Below are 6,583 nucleotides of genomic sequence, written 5' to 3' on the forward strand. Positions count from 1 at the left end.
GATCCACCTTCTTCCCTATCTTCTGAAGACATTTCACCAGTACTTTTGGATCGACGGAGCCCACCATGAGTGAAGGCAGCAATACCCTATATTCCATTGAGGACTGTCTTCACCCGCTTCATGCAGGCATCGCAGTCTATGGAGACCCGCATCTAATCTAATATAACGTAAATCTAAATCTAGCTTAAATAAACGTAAATCTAGTTAAAAATAAACCTAAATCTAATTTAATGTAAGTCTACATATAACCTAATCTTTAACGTCTTTTAAGATAGTTTCCTACGACGTTATAACTCTCTTCTTCCTGTGTGTGTGCGTGTGTGTGGATGTGTGTGCCAATAAAAAGAGATAAATGGTATAACCTTTCTATCACCCATGCCAAGTATGATAGATTGATTATGCCATTTCTCTCTTGAATAATAGGTCTTTAGTTCAACTCCTCGTCGGCTAGATCTTTAGGTCTTTTAATTTTAATTAGTTTCCTACGACGCTCCCTTAGTTTCTCTTTCTTTCTCTCTCAATGTGTGTGCGTTTTTTTGGATCGTATGCATGTTTTCTTTCTCTTTTCCTCTCTCAATGTGTGCGTTTTTTGTTTATGCATGTTCTCTCTCTCTTTTCCTCTCTCAATGCGTGCGTTTTTTGTTTATGCATGCTCTCTCTCTCTTTTTCTCTCTCAATGTGTGTGTGCATTCTTTGTTTATGTATGTGTGTGCGTTTTTGCACTCTCTCTCTCTCTCTCTCTCTCTCTCTCTCTCTCAAAAACACTATGTGTGTGTGTGTATGTGTGTGTGTGAGAGAGAGAGAGAGGGAGAGAGAAAGAGGGGAAGGGAACATGAGAATGAGGAGAGGGAAGGAGCATACCTGGCTCTCCTTCCTCTCCTCGTGTGTGTGTGTGTGTGTGTGTGTGTGTGTGTAAAAGAAAAAGAGAGAGAGAGAGAGAGAGAGAGAGAGTGAGGGAGAGCGTTACCTGCTCTTTGCTTGAGGGCGCCGAAAAACTCAGATCTGAGATCTGAGTTTTTGAGCGCGCTCGGTTATTTTTTTTACCCCAGCTGGCGTCGCTATGAGCGTCGCAAATTTCTTTGTAAATTTGCGACGCTCATAGCGACGCTTATAGCGACGTTCATAGCGACGCCGGGAATTTTTTTTTTGGAGCGTCGCTAATATGAAGAGCCTCTTGTAGTGAAGCTAGGTGTTTTTCCACTCTTGAGGCTTCCAATAGATTCTTTGATCTCCCGTTCAGATAGGGGATGATCTAAATTTTTTTCCAAATGAGAAGGCACACTTTTTTTCCTTACAATTGATAAGTGTGCCTTTGATTCAGTAATCTCCCCATTTCTTTGGGGGAGGGGAGAGGGCATATTGGAATAAAAATACTTCGCAATGTTCATGTTTCCTTGATGGGACTTGGCTTGGATTCTAACTTGATTTTTCAAGTAAGGGATGAAATCCTTGCTCTTTTTCTTTTTCAACAAGGATGACATTTCAGGATTGCTCTTTTTCTTTTTCAACAAGGATGACATTTCAGGATTGGGCTTATCAATTTTACCTACCCATAATTTTTTGGTCCAAGCAAAGACACCATGTGCCTCTAGCAGCTCCTTCTGTCTTAAATCTTCCTTAAGTTCAATATGTAGAGCCTCTCTCTCTAAAGCAGATGATTTTTTACTAGTCATTATTCTTATTTTGGCTCTAATCTCCTTGGCTAGATTTTTGAACTTGGTCAATGCTTTTTTGGCATTATTGATGGCAACATCCTCAGGTTAAAAGCTTGATTATGGCATGCAAAAGCTTCAATGAAAATGCATTGAACTTTACTTTTCACAGTAGCCAACTTAAAAAGTGTGCTATCCAAGTGAGGCCAAGCATATTTAAAAAAGTGCTCCCCTTTATGCATTTCAAAAATAATAGGATAATGATCAAACAACAACAAAGATGAATCTAGTTTATAGCTTACCATCTAGTGATCCTGTATCAAGTCTCTAATCCTATATACCTTGTCAAGTCTAGGATCCGTGTAATAGTTGCCCTATTGCTTATTTGACCTAGTAAAGCCAGATTCCTAAAAAAAAAAGACCCCAATATGTTTGTCATACATGATACATTTCTTTCCAACGTTCTCTTTCTGTTCCTTGAATTAACCGACCCAAACAATTCTACCTGTCTTTAATACAAGTAACCATGTTTAAGTCTCCTATAATCATGTCAGGCCTAAGACATGTAGGACTGAGTAGGCTAGGGGTTGGGAAGCTCATGCAGTTCAAGGGACTATGTTTAGTAGTCCAAGGGCCTATATATGACATGGATGTGTGGAGAGTTGCATGCATCAATTCCCGGTCTATCATATTAGTATCAAAGTTGTGGGAGAATGGTGATGGAGGAGGGGGTAAAGCATGGAGGGTCGTGGCATTGATCTCTCATGGACGCTTGCCTTCTCTCTCTCTCTCTCTCTCTCTCTCTCTCTCTCTCTCTCTCTCTCTCTCTCAAGATGGTAGAAGGAGGAACAACTTTGGACGAGTTAAGAGGGAAGCTTGTCATGGAGGTTTGTTAAGAAAGCAGCACAAGACGCATGAGACGAGCAGTTTGCAAAGATTTTGAAGCTTGATGGAGAAGGACCATGGGCAGGGTCCCTTACGATGAGAGGGTGTCTTTGACAAGACCGCAAGAAGCAACCCTTGTATGCAAGAGGATAGAGCAGCACGGCATCATAGCTTGCCCTGCATCTTCATCTTTTCCTGGAGTCACTGATTGAGAAACTGTCATCACCTTGGATCTATTTTCACAGTATTTTTAGAGGGCACCCCCCCATTACATGAGGGTTTTCCCCCACAAGTCACAACATCAAAAAAAAGATGAGAAGCAAAGCCATATTCGGAAAAAGGCGTTGCATGCATGAGCATCATGGATATTGGTGAAGGGAAACAATCTACATCAGTGTACTGCTGCCACATCTCTAAAAATTTGAAATTGCAAAAATTATTATATGAGCCAAGTATGACTTGGGATCACAAGTCAACTGTGTATGACACATCCTTGACCACGGAAGTTAGAGACATTAACGACTTCAGAGATTTGAGGTTGTAAGGTTAAGCTCCGTGCAAGGCAAGGACCTCATAATTTTGGGGACAAAATTTTATGGCACATCAAGGTAAAAGCAAGAAGTAGATTCTCAAGAAAAGCAAGGTTTCCTAGCAGTAAAGGCACGTATAGAACGACATATGGCTTGTCAAGCAACAATATTCGATAGGAACGACCATTTATTGCAATTCAAGAAGGCAACATGCATCTATTTCTCTAGTTTAGTGTTTAGGATTTGCTAGGACATGGCTCCTAGGCAAGTTTTCTGAACTCGATGTAGTTAAAAACAATTATGGTCAATAGAAAGTGCAGATAAGAGTCGATAGGTTTGGGAAATTCCGATCAAATAAGTGAAGAATAGAATGGTACCCAATAAAAGAAACAGTTTGGAGTCATTTTCTCATGGTTTTGGTTAGGGAATCAAGACTACGATAAATATGCAAGGCATTTGCTGAGTGTTCCAATAAAAACATGGTCATAAGGTCTTTTGCTATTTTTTAATCATGCATGCAAGCGGAGCAAGGCTCCACACAAGGATAATCACAAACCCCTACAAAGCATATATGACTTTCCAGAGTGTAGGAAAAATAATACATGAAGCACATTGGAATCCTCAGCTATGAGCTGAATCCAAAGTCAAAAACCATATCATAGGGTGCTATGACTTTTGATGCCAAGGGTAGTGATTTCAAAAAATTGGTAAGTATGTTAAATTTAAGTTTCAAATTTTGAGCTTATCCAATCTTGAATTTTTTTAATTGATGCCAACTTGCCAAGCAAAGGTTGCTTTGGTCAAGGAGAGTTGGCAGCTTAATGAATTTCAATGGCTAAGTTTCCTGAGCTATCTCTTTCAATATTGGTCAATCTCATGATTCTCAATAAGATGCAAGCTCGACAAGGCTGATTCTCTATGAAGCTTGACAAGATTGATTTTCTTTTTGCTTTCACACATGTGTGTCAACAAGAGAACATGTTAGCAATGAGTATTCAAAATTCCATTTTGTCTCTTCTTTCCAATGGACTTCTACAAAGCCAGGCTTCGCTTTAGGGCATATTGCATAGAAGTTTCCAAAGTTTGGAATATGGTATCAGCATACACACTCAAGGAACCTTTGGAACATGTCTGCCTAATTTTTCATTGGAGGTCAATATGAACCAAGCTACGAGAGCATGCAAGGTACATTTGCGAGCTCTAAATTTCTCATCATGCATCGCTATGAGACATATTCAAGCAAAGTCAATTGGCCTAAGAGGAGAAAAAGGGATAAAGAAGTTAGAAAATTGTAGGTTCTTCTTGTTCTTTTGTGCTTTAATGTTTACTTTGGACAAAATCCTCTATTTTGCAAAGCAAGTTTCTTGGGCGATCATCATGAGAAGCGAGCCTTCTGTTGGGGTACTACTCATTGCATTATATCCAAATAAATGGTAGAAAAGTTTGGATCACTGTAAATAAAAGGATATAAGCTCACACTTTTTGTTTGGCAAAAACAATGAACTGTGATGTATCCATGCCAATAAAAATTGTGCAAGGCACGTATGGAATCATCTCACATTGTTGAGACCATCGTTGAAGCCAAGGGCTTATCACACTATTTTTTTGATATGCATGTTGGCATGCCAGTACGGTGGGATTCTTTCCAATGAATCATTGTTTAGGCTTTTGCTATAACATCGACTACTATGTCAAAAAGAGTTGAGGCTAGTATGTTTTGTTGCGATCTTTGTATATGTCTACAACAACATGCACTTTACATCATTGGCTCTATGCACAAGGTGCAACCAATACATATGATTCTTTATGTGGGTAGTAAGTAGGCATGGCCTAGCTATCCAACAACTATTTCATGGGATGACATGAATGGACTAAGAGATCCTCAAAGCTGGGGATCTCTTGTTTGAACACCTAAGAAAATCTAGTATGACTACCTTCTTTGGGGTATTAGACATATTTATCTTTTGTTCATACAGAGATATGATTATTTCAAGATCCAATTGTGAATAAGACTCCAACTTGAGAGGATCTATTGTTTAATTTATTGCACTAATTGTGCTTATAGGAGTCGTATTTCTAGGGGTATGACCTAGCTAATGCCAAATTAATTTATAAGTGTTGATGGTCATTGATTGATCTCTTCATAGTTACTCTCAAGGAATTTTTTCCCAAGGGGTAGTGGATAAGTCAAATTTACGCAAGTCAATTACAATCATTATGGGACACATAGACTGTCTTCGTCATCGTTAATTGCTAGTTTCAATAGCTTCTAGGCAGAATCTAACCAAGGGGTTTAGAATTGCAGAATCAAACCAAGGGATTTGGATTTCCAAGGAAACATCTAGGGTTACCATTTAAATATTCATTTATTTTTGCTAATCTTTCATTTAGTGTTTAACATGTCAAGGACATACTAGCTCTTTGAGACTAGATTTTTGGTAAGGTACCTTTTAGGTTTGCATAGTACACTTGACTCCAGGCAAGTAAACACTATTTTCAACCTCCACGTACGCCTATGATTTGGTTTCAGTTCATTTTTGCACATGTGTTGGTTGACTTTTCCAACTTGAATGTATATGCTAGAATGAATTCATCTATTTCACTCTTCAGAAACATGGGAAGTTCATCTAGGAGCAAGGAATTTCGGGACAATAGTGTACTAGATACATTTTTGCACTGTATAGTTGTAGACCTACACGATAGTTATAAGTTTCCACAAGGGGAGCAACATGATCTAGGAACTCATAGAGTTTGGTTTATCCAATGTGGACGAAGAGTTATGAGGGTTGCTCTCTCTCATGTCGTTGAGTGTTTACAGTAACCTCCACACAGAAGTACCTCTCGTACTTGCTGGATGTCATTTTTCTTGAATTCATTATATGAGATATATTCCAAATGTGGAGAATATCTATCTCTGGGACTTACAGTGGAACCCGTTTACTTAATTATGTGTCACAACATAGTCCCTATGTGATGGTCAAATCTATTTCACAGACCATTTTAAGCATGTAGTATCAGGAAAAAAATTAGTGGAAATTTTTTTTCAAGTACTTAGAAAGACTTATTAACATTACAAGTGCTACTAAACAACATTAACGGATGATTGTTTATGTGCATAGCAAGGCTATGTATTGTTAATGGAAATGTTTCATTATTTGTACCTAGATGTGATTTCGTTTTTAGCATTCTATTATGGTTTAAACATTTTAGCAAGGTTTGCAAATGATTGCAGTAGGAAGTATTTAGTTTCTTTTTAGAATTATTTACCTTCCTACTTCATGTGTGCTATGAGCATCACATCCGCCATCAACATTGGAAATTGTAGTCATGAAGATGTAGGCTCGGATCTGTTTTTGCTAAGTGCATACACATTAGGTGTTATGGGACCTAGTGTTTAGCAAAGGCTAGTTTGGAACGACATGCAAATTCTTGAAAGTGGTAGCTTATGAAGCATTTCACACTTTGTGTGCATTATTTCTATGAGATTGATTGTGTGTCTCCAAATCACCATCAGAG

The sequence above is a fragment of the Adiantum capillus-veneris genome, chromosome 24 (genome assembly GCF_014529385.1).
Source record: "Adiantum capillus-veneris isolate H3 chromosome 24, ASM1452938v2, whole genome shotgun sequence".
Lineage (NCBI taxonomy): Eukaryota > Viridiplantae > Streptophyta > Polypodiopsida > Polypodiales > Pteridaceae > Adiantum > Adiantum capillus-veneris.